Source organism: Astatotilapia calliptera, chromosome 15 (genome assembly GCF_964374335.1).
Source record: "Astatotilapia calliptera chromosome 15, fAstCal68.1, whole genome shotgun sequence".
Classification (NCBI taxonomy): domain Eukaryota; kingdom Metazoa; phylum Chordata; class Actinopteri; order Cichliformes; family Cichlidae; genus Astatotilapia; species Astatotilapia calliptera.
Genome location: NC_137436.1, coordinates 9,375,680 through 9,396,808, shown reverse-complemented (window position 1 = coordinate 9,396,808; position 21,129 = coordinate 9,375,680). Strand labels below are relative to the sequence as shown.

Below are 21,129 nucleotides of genomic sequence, written 5' to 3'. Positions count from 1 at the left end.
CAAACCACCTAGTGATGGGAATTCTGTCTCTTTTTGGAGAACGGGCTCTTTCGGCTCGGATCACTAAAAAGAGCCGGGTCTTTCGGCTCCCAACCGGCTCTTCAGGTTGTTTTGTTGCTTTAATTAATTGATTATCAACAACAATATAAAATTATGCACAAAAGAAATTACTAATGTAAAAAAACAACGTGGATTTATTTATATGTTTATCTATAAATATATATACGGTGGCCCCTAGAGTCAAAGCATGTACAAACTCCAAAACACGTACAAACTCCAAAACACATCGCTAGCATTAACTGACCTTCCAAAACAGAGCTACCTAGATCACTTAAATTACACAATTGAAAGGATATGCGTATTGTTTGTGTATTTATACACAAGCACTCATATATATTCAAATAATAAAAAAAAAAAAAGTTCATTTACCTGTTACTACCACACACCAAATCCGGTCGTTGGTACTTCTTGGCTTGTGTAGCCACTAGGTAACAAAAGCTCAACACTGCCCCCTAGCATCCTGGAGCACTTCCGTTGTGTTTTGTATGTGTTTTGGAGTTTTTACGTGTTTTGGAGTTTGTACGTGTTTTGTCTCTAGGGGCCACCGTAAATATACTTTTATTTATTCACTCCACATACAATGTAATAAATAAATCATATAATACAAAAAACAACTATTCACATTTCAACTTTTAACTGTTTAAATTTTCAGCTTTTTCCATTCAAACAAATTTAAAGTGAAACAACACTGCAAACCACAACACAATTAAATATAAATTAAAATATGCAAAACACAAAGAAGATGCACATTCACAGTCATATGGGCCTGCGTGAATAAACTTTCTGAATCCTTTATCATCCCTAACTAAAAATTGTTGTGGACCAATAATATACCTTTCTAATGTGCCCTCCAAGGTGCTCAGGAACTTTTACTCGTGCACCATAGAGAGCATCCTGACGGGAAACATCTTAACCTGGTTCGGGAACAGCACCATGCAGGACAGACGAGCTCTACAGAGGGTTGTGCGGTCAGCTGAGCGCACCATCCGCTCCGAGCTCCCTGACCTGCACTCAATCTACAGCAGGCGGTGCTGGACCAAGGCCAGGAAGATCGTGAAGGACCTCAGCCATCCCAACAACAGACTGTTCTCTCTGTTGAGGTCAGGAAAGCGATTCCGCTCCCTGAAGATCAACACAGAGAGACTGAGGAGGAGCTTCTTCCCGCAGGCGATACGGTCTCTCAATCACACCACCACACAGTACTGACCCACACATATAGTTCTTACACACACACTGGACATTCTGGACATTGTTTTCCCTTCATCACTTAAATCACTTTAAGCATATTTGCACTGCACAAGACATTAAATAATGTGGATTGCACAACACTGGTCATTATATTCTTCATTTCCAGTTAATACTTGTACAGCTGCTGTTATTGTGTATATATATATTTATAATTCTTCATACATTCTTATATATTTCTATACTGTGTATTGTGTATTTTGTTGTACAGTTATTTTATTTTCAACTTTAATTTATATATTTTATTTTATTCCTTCCTAGTTAAATTTACCCTTTTTAATTTTCATATTTATTTCCTATCTTATTCATAGCCTTTTCTTTTTTCTTTAGGTCACGAGCAGTTGTCTAAGCATTTCACTGCATATCGTACTGTGTATGACTGTGTACGTGACAAATAAAATTTGAATTTGATTTGAATTTGTGACGTTGTTGTCTCTGGCTCTCTTTTTCTCTCTTTCCCTCCCGCTCTGTTCCTGTGCTACCCCCCTCTGCCCAGCGCAAGCACAAGGCTCGCGTATGGAGTAGGGCTGCCACGATTAGTCGACTAGTCACGATTATGTCGACTATTAAAATCGTCGACGACTAATTTAATAGTCGACGCATCGTTTGAAGCTTTGTAAGATCACAAAGGACGCAGGAATGAGTAGTAGGATTTAAGAGTGTAATAACGGACTGAAACAGAAGATGGCAGCACTGCATGTACAAGGATGCCAGCTGCCGTTAAACCCCGAAGAAGAAGAAGCTGTGTCCCAGAATTCATAGCGCGGCCCAGCGCAGTTGTCAACAATGGCGGCAGCTAGTTAGTTTTAACTTTACTCTTATTATTCTTTCTTGGTCACAAAATAAACGTTTAACATATTTTCAGGCGAGAATGTAGCTGTGTAAACCTCAAATATTTTCTCAGTTTATCAAGACACCACATATTTTCAAAAGCGCTCCGACGTTTTCGGAGACGTCTGTTACCCACTAGCTCGTTAGCTAGGCGGGGGCAAGGCTAACTAGAGCCATGAGAACACCGGACTCCTGGCAAATCGTTTTCAAACCCACCGCCGTCTTTCGCTAGTCAGGTTAAACATATATATAAGTCACTTAGATAACTTAAAAATGTTATTGTTTGGCTTTCTTTAGTATTTTATTTGTTCCTGAGTAAATCGGTTTGGCTGAGATTAAAGTTATAGTTTTTGCACAGCTAAAACTGTCAAGCAGACAGCTGATTATCAGAAGTGTGAGACGCTGGAGAATATACTCCACTTCAAGCTGTAAGCTAATGATAGTTATATAAGACCAGATGCTGCTGGTGCAATAAGCTGTACGTCCAATGGATGATGATCTGATTAGTCGACTAATCGCAAAAATAATCGGTGACTAGTCGACTATCAAAATAATCGTTTGTGGAAGCCCTAGTATGGAGTGAAGCGGAAAAAAAGTGCGAGAGAGAAGGTGGGAGAAAGAAAAACAAAACGGCTTGCGTCGTTCACTTCAAAGAGCCGGCTCTAAGAGCCATTTCGTTCGCGACCAACACATCACTAGAACCACCTCAACTGGCTCCATGTGAAGGAGCAGCGGCTCTACTCTGAGCTCCTCCCAGATGGCCAAACGTCTCACCTTATCTGTAAGAGACACGAGAAGAGATATCTGTGAGAAGACCATCGAGGGAACGGTTCACCCTGCCCGGGATAGGGTTACTGGGGCCCCGCCCTGGAGCCAGGCCTGGGGAGGGTGCCCGAGGGCAAGCGTCTGGTGGCCTTAGTCCATGGGGCCCGGCAGGGCACAGCCCGAAAAAGGGACATGCAGGCCCAACACCTGCAGGAGGCGCCATAGAGGTCGAGTGCATTGTGAGTCAGACGGTGGCCAGCAGCGGAGGTCCTGGCGGACCGATCCCCTGCTACCAAAGAATGAATCATCAAAGAAAATATTTTTGGTCAGGCTACTTGATTGCCTTCTGACAAGTTTCTGTGGGGAGAACTCAGCCGATTTATCAAGCCAATATTATCACCTACCCATTCATCCTCTTATCCTACTCGAGCTGGTGGGGCTTAAACCCAGCTACCATAGAACAGGAGGCAGGGTACAGGTCTGCAGTCTGTTTCAGGCTAACACGGGAAGACACACAACTATTTGCACTCACATTCACACCTGTAGCTAACCCCTCACTGCATGGCTTTTAGAACTGTGAGTGAAAGCTGGAGAGAACCCATGCTGGCCCTGATTAGATGGTGAATTCGGATCCAGCGTGAGGGAACAGTGCTAACCTCAGTGCCCCTGTGCTGCCCCAGTATTACCTATTAGTTGGTACGTCAGCATTGGCATTTCTAATGGCTAGTACATAAAAAAACAAAACAAAAGAAACAAAAAAAGAAAGAGATGAAAGAAACACCATTCAAACATCTGAATATCAGCTTTTGAAATATCAGTATTGGTTTTACAAACCTTGTGACCTGCAGAAAATACACTGTTTGAGTAATATATCATACTATGAACATTTATATCATTGAGCTTATTGATTACCATAAACTAAAAAGCATTTTATCATAGTTCTTGCTTTAAAAGACTTCTATTTATCTTGTTTTATGTTGCTGATTAAATGTTATTACAGTCATTGTAGTGAAAATCAACAGACAAAAAACATAGATGTCTTGATTCAGCCCTGCGCATTCAGGCAGAGCACCGAGGACAAGTCAGTGAACAAGAAGCTGAGGTGATGCTGAGTCTGATACTACATGGACTATAGTCAAGCGAAAGGTAAGCTGCCTTGTTGTTGGAAAGAGTGATGGCCTGGCAGAAGTGTTATTTGTCTTGTATTGCTGGGTGAGCCCTCATGTCCACTCAGGAAGAGATGAAAAAGGGATGGACGTTCTGTCTGGGAGAAGTGCTAGCAATGTGGTGGAGGACAATCTGTCATCAGCAGTCATCACTTAACTCAACCCAGAGCTGCACCACTCGCTCAATGAAAATCTCACCAGACTAAAATGGGAATGCTGGGCAGTGCCAGAGAGAGATATGATTAAAAACCCACATGAAATGAAATGCAAATCCTTTTACTTTAGTGCTGGCCTCAGAAATCTGAGCGTAAGTCACATTTAGACAAATCTAGAAAACATTTAAAAAAAAACAAGAAGAAATATTTAACCTGATGAGCTGCTTCGGAAACGTATCCTACGTTTTCACAAATGGTCAAGTCTGCCATCCATGTTGACACCTGATTGCTTAAACCCAAACACAGTGTAGTGCCTAACAGAGGTTGGCATTGCACGTGGAAATGAAGGACATGCGGAGTGGTTGCCCTGTCTCATGACACAATAAATGACTATGATACAGATTCCCGCAAAAACAAGGACTGCTTTTCAATTCCACCTTTTTTACGCCGATGAAAGATGAACCCTGGGTAAAGTGTGCAGAGCTGTGGTATTAATATACATCACAGGGCAGAGTGCCACACTAAATCAGAAGCCCCGGTGCATTTGTTATTCTAATGACAAGCAATGGCTGCTCAAAGATGGGAAATCTGAAGTTGGCAAGAAGATGAAAATTTTAAAAAAGACTAAAGGGCTTAATAAAAATGCAGAACCTTGTGACATTAGCCAGGTGTTGTTATTGCCACATAAATTTCAGCAGCTTTTTTACTTAACTAGTAACTAAAAATTGGAAATTAAACGAGTCCAATGTTACATTCATCTATTTAAACCACATACAAAAGGAATGTATTAAATTTTTAATTAACAATTTCAAACAAGGGAAGCCACTTTTTAAAAATCCCATTCGGGCCTCGTTACTTCATATCTCTTTTATGCATGTCCAAGGTGTCTTAACCAGCAGCTGCTCATCTGACCCAAAAGATCATAAATCAGCTCTCAGAGGAAGATTGAGTGAAAAGGGGAGGAGAAGATAGATGACTCTGCTGAACTCTCGGGATTGAATAATCAATACTGACAAAAATAAATGGCTTAACTATTTATTAAAGTCTGTGGTTAGCGCCGCAGCCCAATTCCTGTAATGTATATTTCATATACTTTTATACCCATTGATTAGCTGCCTTGTAGTTTGTAAATTACGTGTATATTGATTTGCTCATGATGCACTTGTGATTTTTACTGTCACCCATTTGTGCCACTGATAGAGAGATCAAGATCGAACTCTGTAACATAAATATTTAACCATTTTCTTCTTGGTAAAGTAGGAATTTATGTGGCATTAAAATATTCTATATGTCTAGAGATTAGAATTACTATCAACAGCACGTTATTATTTGATTACTTACAGAAATGCACGAGTATGATTATTGTGAAAAGCCTTTAAAGAGGAGGTAGTAAAGTTTTTTCATGAAAAGAATATATTATTACACACACACACACACACACACACACACACACACACATATATATATATATATATTGTTACAAAGACTTAAAATGTGTATAAATAAATTTTACAAAATGAAGTCAACTTGTTATCAGGTACCTGATGTGTTACCTGATAATAAAGACATTAAACAAAAGAGCACTGCTATTTTCTCCCATTATCAGAGCTTACGTGCATATTCCAGGGAGGGATATTAGAGTCAAAAGATGTCCCCCTGAATCCAAACAGATTACAAAAAGAAAGAGTGGAATTGTAGAAGGACAGAGGCTAGGCTAGGTTGGGATCAATGGCGCCAGATCAATTATCAATAGGCCGCTCACACCAATACACTTCCTGCTGACGCTCAGGGCTCTGGTTACACAGATGAAAATGGGTGGGCAGGTCAAGAGTGTGATGATGATTTATGTTAGCGGGGCAGATGTGTTATTTTGTGGAGAGAGCGTCTGATAGAGATGCCTGAATGTCACCGCATGGACTTTGGGAGAGTGAGCGAGTGTTTCATACCAATGGACTGTTGCTGGCATGCTGGAGATACTTCAAAAGTCCACAAAGTGGTAGAAACTCACAGGGATGTGAAAAACACTGTTTAGCAGGTTTGGAATATTTTTTTTATCGTTAGCCAAGAACTAAGAAGGGAAAAACACTCCAAAGACTTCTGAATTATTATTTTTTATTATTTTTAAATTATTTTTGTGCTTTTATGCTAGTTATCCTGAAAACATCAGGTTTAAAATCAAACAAGAGGCACATTTTAAAAACAAAGCTGAGCCTCAATGCGTACCAATAATGACATAATTTTTTTATATTTGTATAAAATAGTGCAAGTGCAAAAAATAAGATCAGTTTTATCAGTGCTGTCTTTAGATGATCGATAAATGCCGTCTGAAGTCCAAAACCAAACGGCTGTTTATAATAGTTTAACCTCATTGTATGATCATATTTATATTTATGACTTGGTATGTGACGCTGGAAAAGCTGCACACTCAATTAAAAAAAAAATAATTTAATAAAAACATGGTAACGGTGTATTGTGGTAGTAGCCGCACTGGTAAATTTTTGTCAGACGATTAAATGTAAAATAGTGTCTCTTTAAAAAAAAAAGTTTTTGAGGCTGCAGAGGCAAAATTCAAAATGTGATTACCCATCCTTTCATCACACCACCACGACAAACACGAACGTTGAGGTGAACAGGTACCACATGTGCACACTCCCAGACACGCAAATGAGATCCTGGTTTCGACCTGTCAGTCACCCATGCCACTCGCAGCCAAGGTCTAGTGACAACTGTTAAATCAGAGCATGCCTTAATCCCTGCCATGGATAATGCTGTTAAGCGTAGAGGAGCATCTTGTCTAGCACACCCTAATTACCCCCGAATGAGTCCAGCTCCTCCTTCTACCCACATGGTGCCCAACTCCACATCCTGGTGGCGAGAATAGACCAAAAGAAACCACTTAGCATCACTGAAGAGTCTCTTTTTTTTTTCTTTTCTTTCGCAAAGCAAAGCAAAGAGCTAAACTCGCCTCCTGAGCTCCCTAACCTCTGAGCTGCTGTAATTGGGGTAGAGCTCAATAAAGATGCGACCTCCAACCCCCTCCTCTTCCTCCTCCTCCTCCTCCATACCCCACCTCAACTTACCCCTTGCAACTGTGTCCACCCGGCTCTCAGCCGTGGTAAATTGGGTTAACGCACACTAAGTGTCCCATCGTTAGCGTTGTTAATTGACTACTGCGTGTGATAATTAACAGGGAGCGGACTGCCTACCTCGCTAATCTTATTTAGGTCATTTGCATTTAAAATGGTTTTGGTCTCTCTGGCAAGTTGAAAAAAAAAAAACTTGCGCGTGCAAATCATATTTGATGGGTGAGTCTGACTGTGCAGGCACTTAACATAAAGTGCTGTCAAACTAGGACTTGTGCTTTTTTCCAAATGGTACATCTAAGTTTGAAAACTTTCAGATGACTGCACCAAAATAACACACACAGAAAAAACAAAAAACTGTGCACCAAAGGCATGATGTCCCGTAAAAGTTCATCCCATCCCACTTCTCTTTCTAGTTGGAGTTGTGAACTCTTAATGTATTTAGGTTGATTTTGTTGCCACGCTGCGATACCTCCAGATGAATGTTTCCTTTGTTGAAGCACCTTCTGTCCTATTTTGGCAATGACACGAGCGCTCGGTAGCTACGGGGGAGACACACGACTGAGCACTCCTCCTGATTCACACAAGCATTAACACAGCACATTAGCTCAGCGGAGTTGTGGGAATGAAAGATGGGCGAACACCGCTGCCCCAGGCAAAGTGAAGACGTACACTAAAGCCAGCTGCCATCTATTATGGATAGCCAGCGCCGACCCCTGCTGTTAGTGTTACAGGGGTGACAGTACTGTCCTTGCCGAGGCGGTGACCTTCGTTGGTGGGGAGAGGGTGCTGGGCAGATTAAAAGTGGACTGGCTCACCGTGCAGTCCAGGCGTACCCCTGATGTTCTGCCCAGATGGCAACCACGCACACTCACATGAGCACACGCACACACAGACGAGTAAACACACACTCTGCTGCATCCTGGGAGGGCAGATGTGGGGTACGAACATAGCCGCTCCTCAGGGTGCTCAGCCTTCAGAGTCTATACGCTACATCTACATTTTTTCCCTTCGCACACACACACACACACATTTACAGAGCAACACACACACCCAGCATGTAGTCCTCAGAGGTCTAACCAACCCTCACCTCCTCCACTCTGCGTCTGAGTGTTTCTCCATCACTTAATTCTGGCTGTATGTATGTGAATCATCCATCACTCACTCAATCAGTCCATTGAATTTCATTTAGTGCGGTGTTACACAGGGCATGTGATTGATTCACTGGTACCTTTTCACTGAAGCTTGAATGACACACAATGCTGGTTTGTGTAGAGGCTCACACACACACACACACACACACACACACATATGTACATATCGCTTGCTTATATGCTACTGCACTGGGTTTCCTCTGCCAGGGGGGGAGAGTTGGTGCCCATGCTGCCAACGAAGACCCCTTTGAGATTTCCTCAAGGTCGCCATGTCCAGCTGGCTGTGCCAACATCTGTTCAGAATGGCCTCAAGACTGGCATGAGAGAGGCCTGTCTACGCTGCTTGACCTTGGCTCGGCGGCCGCGGTTTTGGGAAAAAAATGACTGTTACAGCAGACAGACTACAGCGTGGATGATGCATACATGTGGTGTAGTGCACCTTCTTAAATGTAAACGTGTCGTCAGACTGTAACCCAGATACGCTCTCTATACTAATTAAATGCACAGGCTAACATTTAAAGCGACTTCACGCAGTATGCCATCCATGTGCTTCGCTGTAATCAACAAAAGCAGCAACATCACCATCGCGATGATAAAAATAGATCATAGCAAGGCTAAAAAACATGTTCACATTGTTGCAGCTACACAAGTTTATGCACAATCCCAGTTAGGGTTTGTGTTTGTTACTCACAGTGTTAATGTGGACATCTATTTTGTTTTAGTTTTAGTCGAATAAATATCCCTCACACTCTGTCAGCTGCAGATAATCTTATGACACAAGGAGATTACTTTTGATTGGATCACTTCCAAACTCATCCCGCCTTTCTCCACAACTTCATTCGTTCTGGTTGGATCTCGTCTCTCCAAAACATTTTCATCTCCTTTTTATTCACTGACTAGAAGTTCAATACATTTTAGCAAAGTTTTGGTCCTCTTATTGTCTTGTTTTCATTAAAAAAAACCCCCACTAACAATCAGTAAGAAAAACAAAACAAAACAAAAAAACACAGTAAAAATGAAATTAAAACTGGTTAGTCAGTAGGTTGTTAAAACCCCATAAGAGAACAAATTTTGGCAAATATATGACAAATATATATATATATAGGTGTGTGTGTGTGTGTGTGTGTGTGTGTGTGTGTGTGTGTGTGTGTGTGTGTGTGTGTGTGTGTGTGTGTGTGTGTGTGAACTACCCAATGCGTCCAGGACAGGACGGTTTCATGGGTCCTTGGCAATAATCCCACCAACTCAGGCTGGAAAAACTAACAAAAGAAACCAAAAGGCAGATACAGACACACACACATTTACACACACACACACAGTCCTTATAAAAAAAGTTGATAAAAGTCCAAACTTAAGGTTGCTGATTTCATGTGACTGATGTGCAGTTTATATTAAAGCTACTTTCAGCTGCTCACTCCTTCACACAGAGGTCACCACAGAATGCAGCTCCAAATGTTTGAATTGGCAGATTTTTGTGTCAAATGCACGTCCTGATACAACATGAAAGGGATTTGCATCTCCTGCTGGCATCTTGCATTCGTTCGGCAAACATACAAACCACTACACTATGGAGCCACTATGTGTAAAACAACACTGACAACCTAATTAATAGCAGAGTGAAGCCAAATTGGACAAAATATCTTGAACGACATTAGCTTAGTTATTTCTATTATATTTTTTAATGCTTGCTTTTAAAACATAATTTATTAGTCTAGATTTTTTTTGCACCTCTGTTTGCCCAGTGTGCTATTTAAAAAAATACTTGACTTTAGTTGGTACTGGTGTATTATCTGTTCCCTAATATGTGACAAAAAGTTGTGAGATATATTGATGACACAGTTTACACACCAAGCATCTGCAAAAAGACTTAACACTGTAAAATATCTGACTCATCTTAAACTGTTTTCACCCATGAAGCAGGTCAGAGACATTTTTCACAGTTGTCCTTTTTGCAGATGTGTAGAGAAGGCAGCACATAAACCCACTCAGCAGCAGCAAATGCACTGCATTTCTGTAAACCAGGATAACATATGGCTATAATGCCCGATTTAAATGACCTGATATATACATTTTCACATGCACCTCTACTGGCTAAGAGTCCTAGAAAAGTTGCAGTGTTGCAGTGCATGCTTGAACATGGCTTGGACACAGATGTGATCTAATGAATGTGAATGAAACTGTTTCCCCCTGGTTACACAAATCTGGTCTAAAAAGTCCAACGTCAATCAAACTACAAATCATGTAGCATGTTACTATAAATGTAAAAAATCAAGTGCAGCTCCAACTATGGGAAAATACAAAACATCAAAATAAGTAAACTGCACAAAAAGAACAAGAACACAAAAAACAATGAAAATGAAAACTAAACAAAAAAACAACAACTAATGCTTACATAAAACTTTAATACTAAGCTGAAACCTATAAAGAGCATCAGCAGGGGTCAGCAGTCACAAAAATACTGCTCTTTAAAGCAACATTGATCAGTTTTATAACAAAGAACTGGAAAAAAAACTGTGCAAATGTACACCCAACTCAGCCGCTCCCTTTGTAACAGATTTCAGCCCATTGTTTACCTGTTCCATCCACATATTTAATTTCTGGGGCATTTTGGTAAATGGCCTTTATTTGTATAGCGCTTTACCATTCCTAAGGACCCCAAAGCGCTTTACACATCCAGTCATCCACCCATTCACACACTGGTGATGGCAAGCTACATTGTAGCCACAGCCACCCTGGGGCGCACTGACAGAGGTGAGGCTGCCAGACACTGGCGCCACCGGGCCCTCTGACCACCACCAGTAGGCAATGAGTGAAGTGTCTTGCCCAAGGACACAACGACCGGGACTGTCCGAGCCGGGGCTCAAACCAGCAACCTTCCGATTACAAGGCCCAACTCCTGAGCCACAATCGCTTTCATCGCTTTCATGTTGCCATTTCTGGAAACAGAAGTTAGCTGTGTTCAGTTAAATGTGAAGGTCTGCACCATAAAATCAGTGAACATCTGGAAGCAAACTAGACTCACCTATAATTTGGTAGAGACCAAAAAATATAAAATAAATAGAAAACAATTTGAATTAACATATTTCTCTATGATGGCTTAATGAGTAAACAAGCAAATGTTTCCTAATAGGTTGTAACTGTTCTGGGATTTATAGCTCCGAAACTCATTACTGGTCCATGCAGCCATAAAAGTGGTTAATTTTTCAAATAGTTTAGTGCATGTAAGATTCAGACCACTGACTGACCTCAAAATTTTTTACCAATACCCAGTTGGATGTCTTCTATGAAAGGCGAGTCTTTTTTTTGTATTTTTTTTAGCACTGCAACTGGCAACCAAGTAAAATCTGGCATTAGTTCAAAAAATAAGATCGATGCACATTTCAATATCTGGTAGCCTTCCTAGTTGACGCATTTGTGACTCAACTACAGCACAACAAAGTCCACTTCTTGATCAAATATGAATCTGAGGCTAAAAAGGAATTGACTTTCCCATCCAAGAAGAGCTGTCCAATTTTTTGTTTATCATGAGATGAGGAAAGCTGACATGAAAATATAAAAACAAAAATTGAAATTAGTTCAATAAAAATATATTTTATTTATATATGAGCATTTACAACAACAGGTGGCTTTGATTTAAAGTAAAGACCCTGAAATATTAGAGAGAAAAACCCTAGCAAACACAGGACCCCGTTTAAACACTTGGCAAAACTGGGAGGGGAAAATTCCCTTTTAACAGGAAGAAAACCTCCAACAGAGCCAGGCTCAGAGAGAGGCAGCCTCTACTGTGACCAGCTGGGGGTGAAGGGAAAACAGAAGAGGAAAAAAAGGCGAGTATACAGGACAAAAGCGAAGACCTAATGCAATCACATGCAGTAGTGGAATCTAAACACATGTGGAGTGTAAAGATGGAAGTGGAGAAGAAGTGTTCAGTGTGTCCTGGGAAGTCCCTGTGCAGCCTGAGCCTAAAGCAGCATAACTAAGCGATGGCTGAGGGTCACCTGATCCAGCCCTCAGTATAAGCTTTATCAAAACCGACATTTTTAAGCCTAACCTTTAAAGTAGAAAGGGTGTCTGTCTCTTGAATCAAAACTGGGAGGTTGGGAGCCCTGACAGCCAAAGGCTCTGCCTCCCATTCTACTTTCGGAAACTCAAGGTCTCTAAGATATGATGCTCATCCTGATTATTAAATGCTTTGTATGTGAGGGCAAGAATTTTAAATTCACTTATAGATTTAACAGGAAGCCAGTGAAGAGAAGCCAAACTAGTTGAAATATGATCTCTCTGTCTAGTCCCTGTCAATACTCTCACTGCAGTGTTTTGGATCAAATGAAGATTTTTTTCAGGGAGCACAATTTTATAATAGTGAATTGTAATAGTCCAGCCTAGAAGCTTGTTTTTCAGCATCACTCTGAGAAAAGTGCAGAAAACAGGGATGAATATATTTGCATTGAGTTAACATGGTTTGATGACAATTCATAGCTTTGAATTAAGATCGCAGCCATTATGAAGCCATTCTGTCTTAATCTAAGAAAATACACAGTGCTCTTCTGGAATCAACCATATATTTCAGAAAAATATTGCAGAGAAACGACTGACCACTACCAACACTTTTCTTGCTTTAATTCTTCATGGAGGTTGTTCTCTGCCAGTAAGCCTATCGATTTTTCTATCAAATACAAAAACAGGCATAGTGGAGAGGCCACAGAGGTCAGTGTGAATTAGAGCAGAGGTGTGTGTGTGTGTTTGTCCGTGGATGTGTGTGTATGAGGGCGTCCCCTCCTCTTCCCCCTACATCCCCGTTGTCACTCCCCAGAGGCCTCTCTGTTAAATTGGCTGACAGATAATAAGATCATACACGAGAGTACAGACACAGAGAATTTGTCCCACAGTCCGAGAGTCCTGCTTCTGGTAAAGCTCTTGGTCTGGTTCACAAACCCTGAGCAGAAGTATTTGTGGTGATGGGTGAACCTGTTTCACAAATATTTAATGTTAATGGACTCCAGTCCACCCATTGCTTCATTTTTCATGACCTTTCCACATCATTTGACCTTGTGCATATTTATGGGATCATAACATTGACTCAACAAATCACTCTAAAAGTAATTGATGAGGAATCCTTGCTTTACACACAGCATACATGCACTGGATACTTTGTTAGGTACACCATCCTGGTACCAGGTTGGACCCCCTTTTAATTAAAAAGGCGCTGCAAACATTTCTCAGAGAAAACCCCAACAATACTATGACCCCCTATGACCAAGCGCTTTGTTGACTGTTTGGTGACAGTGGGAAGGAAAAACTCCCTTTCAACAGGAAGAAACCTGCAGCAGAGCCAGGCTCAGGGAGGAACGACCATCTGCTGCGACCGGTTGGGGGGGGTGAGTATTTCCACTGTCACCATCTTGGTTTAAAGAAAACCAGATGTGACAAGGAGGGGCAGGTCTAACTGTGAAACTACATCCTCAATGGCTACCAACCAATCAATTACAAGTTATTAACCAATGAGCATTCCACAGATAAACTTTCATCTTTTAAAATTTCAAGCATATTAAATTTAACGATTTAAAAATAGCGACAGACTGGCGACCTGTCCAGGGTGTACCCCGCCTCTCGCCCTATGACAGCTGGGATAGGCTCCAGCGCCCCCCGCTACCCTGAAAAGGATAAGCGGAAGCGAATGGATGGATGGATGGATGGATGGATTTAAAAATAGACTTTGGTATGATCCGAAATTAGTGACTGAGCCCATATACTCAGCAGGAAAGTATTTACAAAAGGTCAAGGCAGCAGGACAGAAAGCCCTTTCCCCATAGACCTTAAGTCTTCTTTCAACCATGACTATCGCCATCTGGTGGCTTTCAGATCAAATGCAGGTTTACAGCGCTTCAACATTAGTTTCATTTTTGCAGCCCAGAAACTATGACCATGCTTTATACTGTCTATGCCTGTCGCATTTAAAGAATCTTCTACTGTTAATAACAGGCCCAAAGTATGCAAAAAAAAAAAATATCTGCAACACAAACATCCCAACACCACCAGCAGCCTTAACTGTTGATACAAGGCAGGATGAATCCATGCTTTCAAGATGTTACACCATATTTGAACCCTAAGAGATGAATGCTGCAGCAGACCAACTTATTTTCAATATTCTATTGTCTAAATTTGTTGAGCCTGTGTGAACTGTAGCCTCAGTTTCCTGTTCTTAGTTGATGGGGTTAGAACCTAGTGTGGTCTTCAGCTGCTGTAGCCCACGTGCTTCAATATGTTGTGCATTCAGAGATGCTCTTCTGCATACTTTGGTTGTTGTCATTCACCTCTGACCTCTGAGGCACTTTCACCCAAAGAACTGCAACTCACTGAATATTTCTTTACTGGACCATTCTGTGTAAAAACCCTAGAGATGGTAGTGTGTGAAAATGTCATCATGAAATACTATCACCAGCACCTCTGGCAACAACAAACCTCCCACATTCAAAGTCACTTAAATCACCCTTCCTACCAATTTTGATGCTTTGTCTGAACATCAGCAGGTTGTCCTGTCTGATGCTGGCATGTAGTTGGCCGATTAGATATTTGTGTTAACAAGTGCATGAGCAGGTGTACCTAATAAAGTTACCAGTAATGTTTTCTCACAAGCAGCCTGGTTTCTTTCTCAGAAACACCATTCATTCACACATTCAGGGACAATAATAGGCATACTATAACTTTGCCAGCTGCTGAGATCAGAAGGCTTAGAAGCACCATTTATTTTTCTCAGTCTGTGGATCGTGTGTTAAAATGCCATTTTCTAAAAAAGCCAACTGACTATAAATTGCCTTTTCAAAAGCTCCAATATTATAGGTCTTCTTGCACATCTGCTTGTGGTCTAACTATTTATACTGCAGTACCTTTTTTCCCATTATCTCTTAATCTCTTTGCTAAAATCCCAAATGGGCCAATTTTATTCAACAACTATCTGCTTTACATTTATCTATAGTCATCATATTGAGATATTCAGCTCTCCTTTTTTTCCCACAACACCCCTCAATACATCCCCACAGCGTGTCCTCGGGCCTTCTGCCCCAAGGGCTCATGGGATACGAATATTCCCTGGGGCTGCTGTTTTCACAGCCTGTGAGAGAAGCACTCGAGAGAGAACAGGAGTGAGGCGGCAGCAGCGTTTCTCTGTTTGCTTGATGTCGCTATAATGGAAATATGCATAAGTGAGAAAAAGCATAGTGGGCCTTTGGGGCCCAAAAAGTACAAATATTTTAATAACAAACACTTTCACTGTTTGCCTCCTGTAACGGCACCTGGGTACTATTTCACATTGAATGCAGTCAGTCGCTGCTGGATTGTGTATGCATAAAGATATAGATGTTTTCTTCTTCTTCTTCTTCTTTTTTACTGGAAGTGATTTTCATGCTGTGGAAAGTTTTTGCTGGTGAGATGTCCTTTGGAGAACTGTCATTAATCAAAAGTCAAAGTCACCTCAGATCTCACATTAGAAAAGACCAGTTTAGCTACAGCTGAAATTGCAGCTGACCCCTCTTGCCCTGAGCACTTATTCAAAATCAGCAACACGGCCATAGGGGGCTAAAACAACTAAATTGAGTGAGGTTGCAAGAAGCTAGTAAGAGTACTGAGGGAAAATACCCAATAAAGCACTGCCAACTGGCACTCTCGGGGGTTTCTTTGAGCTTTCTAGTGTCCTCATGGGTGACTTATAGCTTTTTATATGATTTAAATGTAAATGACAAGGGGGTTATACAGCAGTGAACAATGCAAAAAAAAAAAAAAAAAAAGAATGTTCCTGCCAAAACAATAACCTCTGTCCAGCTCAAACACCTGCTCGTGTGATTAAAAACAGACATGGAAAGTATTGAACATACAGAAGGTGGAAACCTTCAAAAGCTGGGTGAGGTGAGGTTGATAAAAGTGGACCAATTAACCAAAAACAGCAACCAGTCCTGAAATCTGGTTGCTTGCCACCGATGAGTGTAAAAAAACAACGCTAAACTATTTGTGTTTTATTAAACAAGACTTTCAGGTTTTGCTTAAATTTGACTAGAATTTCTGTTTTTCCTCCTTCTCAGACGCCAAAAAAAGAACATTTCCAGATAACTAAAAGCACTCATATTAGTGCACATTTGTGTCTGCGTTTTGTGCATTTCAAACGGGGAAAAAGACAAGAAAACACAGTAAAAAGGAGTGGCTGAACAAGTTAGGTTCCCTCCTTGGATTTTCATAATGAGCTGTCAGTCATTTCTCACTGCCCAACAACTTTCATCTGCCCTGATTCTTTCCAACCTCCCTCATTTATCAATCCTTTCTCTCTTCTGCGACGCTCTCCTCCGACGCCCAGTGTCGTTTATCACGTCCGGTGGAATAGAGTTTCTCCAGCTGTCAATTTAGGAAATGGAGTGACGAGTGAGACCCCAGGGACCCCTCACTAATCTCGGGCTGCAATGTTACACAAAATGATATACAGTACGTCTCCAGCAGCCGGTTACCCTTGCATCCACTGAAAAACACCCGGACATCAATAACCCGTGCTCCCCGAAAATTCATCCCGTTAGAAAACAAGCGCAAATAAAATCAAATATTGTGTCAACGAGTTCCCGTATAGCTGCGTTGTTACAGCTGGTATTTATTCTGAAGCTTAGCCCTGCTTTAGCCGACTGCTCTTTCACCTTGATGGCATTTAATAAAATGCTTCGTGTGCCATGGTTTTAGCGGCCAGTGCTGCTGTTGCTGTCAGAGCCAGTGAGGGATGCCGGTGCTACACTGTTACGCGTCTCATGGGGAACGGGTATCACACTCTGCCACATGACAGGCGTGGTGGATGAGTGGTGAGTGAGACCTCCGCTCGTCACTCTGCTGACCGGTTAAGACGGCAGCTGGGAGTTTGCTACGTGTGCTACCTCGCCTGCAAACACATAAACACCTCAAATCCACTGACACCAGCAACCTAGTCTTGTTATTTTGGAAAATTTGAGGTGATGAACTGTATCTTTAGGGCCAGTTACTGTTACTGCACATCAAAGACCAGAGTTTGTCTTCATGTTTTAAATTTTCCAGTCTGAAATAAATGCATAACCACTGCATAAAGCAGTAGCAGTTGGACAGCAGGGTGAGGTTTGAGTGCAAGAGAATGGTAACAGTATAGCACTTACTCCACTGGCTGGCCACTTGTAATCACCCTTGTGGTTTAAAAGGTCGAGAGGTCAGAGGTTATGAGAGATAAGGACCCCGAGGGAGCGTCATAAAACACTTGCGACACTTCAGCCCTCGTTTGTCAAGCTAGAGCTCGATACTGCTCATTCATCTTGTTTAGGAAAGTCTTTTCCTTCAATAGACGTCTTACATCATAATCCTGCAACGCGCCCACAGTCTACACTCTCTAAGGCCAGTTTTCATTTTATTTTTAGTATTATGGCTAAATTTAAATGTACAGAAGATTTATTTCGAATAGTTCTTCCTCTGCGTCTCTTGCAGTGAGATACGCTTGGTGCTTTCAAGGGAACACACTTCCTTAGATTGGGCAGTAACAGCGACTGCTCCCCCTTGTTCACATCTGCATTGTGTTTTTTTTTTTTTTTTTTTTTTAAAGTTTGCCAGCAGAGAAAGGCACAATCAAACGTCGCACACAAACCAAATGTGATTCCCTTACATTAGGCAACTATGTAATCACATTTCCCATGTTGTCCCTTACCTTGAACGCTACATCCTGTTGAAACTGGAGCCAGGATGCAGACGCTGCATCAGGAGGGTCACAGTGCAGCCCGGTGCAGGCCTCCCTCTGTTAGCTCTGCATACAGAGACGCTCGCTCCCGCTGAGACATCTCATTTAGTGCATCTGCAAACAACATTACAGGTGGAAACACTTTAGGAGATGTCTTGCAAACATTAATCCAATTTGTGTCCAAACCCATTTCGAATGTGTGTTCGGCTGCACTCATGAAATGAGAGGGATGCAGCCACGATCAGATGGATGCAACACAAACATTTCCAAGGACTTCAGTGGACACACAAAGGATATGTCATCACTATGAGGCTCTGCATTCAGCGAAAGGGAAGGAAACTGATGTTTTAAATTGCTGAGAGGCTAGGCTAATAATTTGTATACGTGGAAGCTAAATGTGGGGTCAAATTTAAAAGCCTCTAGTAAGATTTCAACAAAAGAAGACAAAAATTATGTTTATTAACTTAAAAAGTCTCTTTTATGTTCTACAAGATCGTAATAGAGGAAGAAACCGGAATAGTACAAAGCGTGTAAACACAGCATGAGCAGAAATCTTAAAATTAAAAAATTAAATATTTACAGCAGCAGGTGGTGACAGTTGGGAGTCATATCACGCCTTTTAAAAATATTGGGATTCTTGCTCCTGATTAAGTAGTTTCACATGGCTTCCAAGTGATTTTGAAACAGCAGTGATCTGCTTTAAATCAGCAACCAGGTCTTATTTGTTTCCATTTAAGTTCACGTAGGATGGATATTAAAAATATCAATGTTTAGTGATACAAGATGTTTACAAAAAATAAAACCAAAACAAGAACTATTTGGGATCACTGGACAAAAACACGCATAACCGTCAGCAGACAGAGGTTTCTTAAATACATGATTAAGAATTTTTAACAAAAGAAGAAATGTTCAGTGTTTTGTGAGAATAATAAGCTTTTAAGTGGGTCAATGATTGTGGGAGAAAAAGGTAAAGAATTTTACCAAACTCCAAAAACAGACACGCATGCAGTAGACAGTGCAGATAGTTTAGAATTCAGAAATAGATATTAAATACTGCCTGTAGTTAAATACTACCCTCTAGTGGGCGTTACAGCATTGCTGGGTGTCTAGTTATGATCCAGTTCAAGGAAAGCAAAGTCTCCATTTCATTACCAAATGATGTTGTTGTTCTAATCTCACATTCAGAGCAAAACACTGAAACGTGATCTTCATAAAGGCGTGAGTAATCCGAACATGAGAATATCAGACGTAAGCTAACGGTCCTCGGTATTTTAAAATGCTCAAAGTCAAATATTAAACATGAGAAGCAGCTTTTTTAACAAGTGAGGCATAACGTTAAAGTTCATCTGTTCATACAGAACTAAAGAGATCGTGCAGGACGAGAGCTAAACATGGAAACAGTCATTTTCAGTAGTACGTTTAATATTTACTGTGGCCTTTACAAATTGTGAATGCAGGTTTATTTATTTAATTATTATTTACTTATTTTAATATTCGATACACTAAATGTGTTATATATAAATTAGAAAAAAAAATGAGCAGACAGGTGAATAATATTATAGTATTACAGCTCTATGGTCTTCTTTTTTCCCCACCTTTTGCTTCACTCTTACACTTCCATGCTGCGAGCTAAGCTACTGCCAGCATGAATGACATACGGCACCCTAGTCTCCATCTCTGCCTGCTCTTAGCATTCCCCTTCTTGGTCACGTTCAATTAGCTATCCCCTAAACACTCTTTCTCATTAGTCTACCCATAATCCACTCATCGTGCCTTGATTTGGCAAATAAATCACACTCTGAGTTTTTTCAGACTCTTCCTGTCTTCCTGTCTGTCTCTCCCTCGTTAACCCTGTCCAGAGTTTCTACGGTGACAGTCTCCGCCAGGCCTCCTCATTGGACATGGCAGCCGGCAATTTGCATGCCAGACTATTTCTCTTCATCATTGGGCCTCTTTCTCGAGCTCTCTCATTCTCCCTCTCTCTCTCTCTTTTTCTATGCTAGAAGAATAGAGAATAACTCAGCAACTGACGGCAGACGGCATGCACGTCCTTGTCCTACAAGGTTACGAATCCATTTCATCTGTGCAAGAGGGGAGTGAATTAAAATAAATGATGGCCGGACATTTATTGCATTCCGGGGTGAAGGAGGGATTGGGGAGGAGAGGCACAAGTTGCGGAGTGAGACTCGCGTCTCATACTGAGCCAGACTGGCAGACAGTTTGATATCGACTGGCATACAGCGTTGGCACAAAGAATGAAGACAATGCGAGGACAATAAAATTATCCGCCACGGAGCAGAGTTTGAATCTGTTTGTCTCCGGGCAGATTAGGCTTCAGGCTGAGCTTTACGTAGCACAGCAACTCATATGTTACCAGTCAAAAACGGGACAAGTCTCACACCACACGTGTGTGTGTGTGTGTGTGTGTGTGTGTGTGGGGGGGGGGTAACAAAAATTACAGGTGTCGTTACATATCTTCTTGATATATACACTCACCCTCAACCGGTCGCTACAGACCCTCCCTGAGTCTGGTTCTGCTGAAGGTTTCTTCCTGTTAAAAGGGAGTTTTTCCTTCCCACTGTTGCTAAGGCGCTTGCTCTTAGGGGGAAGTCATATGATTGTTAGGGTTTCCTCTGTTTTCTTTGTACTATTGTAGGGTCTTTACCTTACAATAAAGTAAGTAATAAAGTGCCTTATGGCAACTGTTATTGTGATTTGGTGCTAAATAAAGAAATTGGATTGGAATAATTTAAATATAACATGCAACAACAAGTTTCATTACAACTTTACATTCATGACGCTATTGTGGTGACAAAGTCTGTCCACAGAGAGACATAAACACCTACCAAAACACTCAAAACCACACACACACACACACACACACACACACACACACACACACACACACACACACACACACACACACACACACACACACAGTGTAAG

General features: G+C 41.2%; 1 protein-coding gene across 1 annotated transcript in view; it reads right to left on the bottom strand.

Moving 5' to 3' along the window:
• esrrgb (estrogen-related receptor gamma b) overlaps positions 1-21,129 on the bottom strand; it is an 84,159-nt gene that overhangs the window by 56,245 nt on the left and 6,785 nt on the right. Inside the window, exon 2 of the mRNA XM_026194907.2 lies at positions 18,154-18,297. The gene's annotated coding sequence lies outside the window, so the exon portion shown is untranslated. The remainder of the gene's footprint in view (positions 1-18,153; positions 18,298-21,129) is intronic.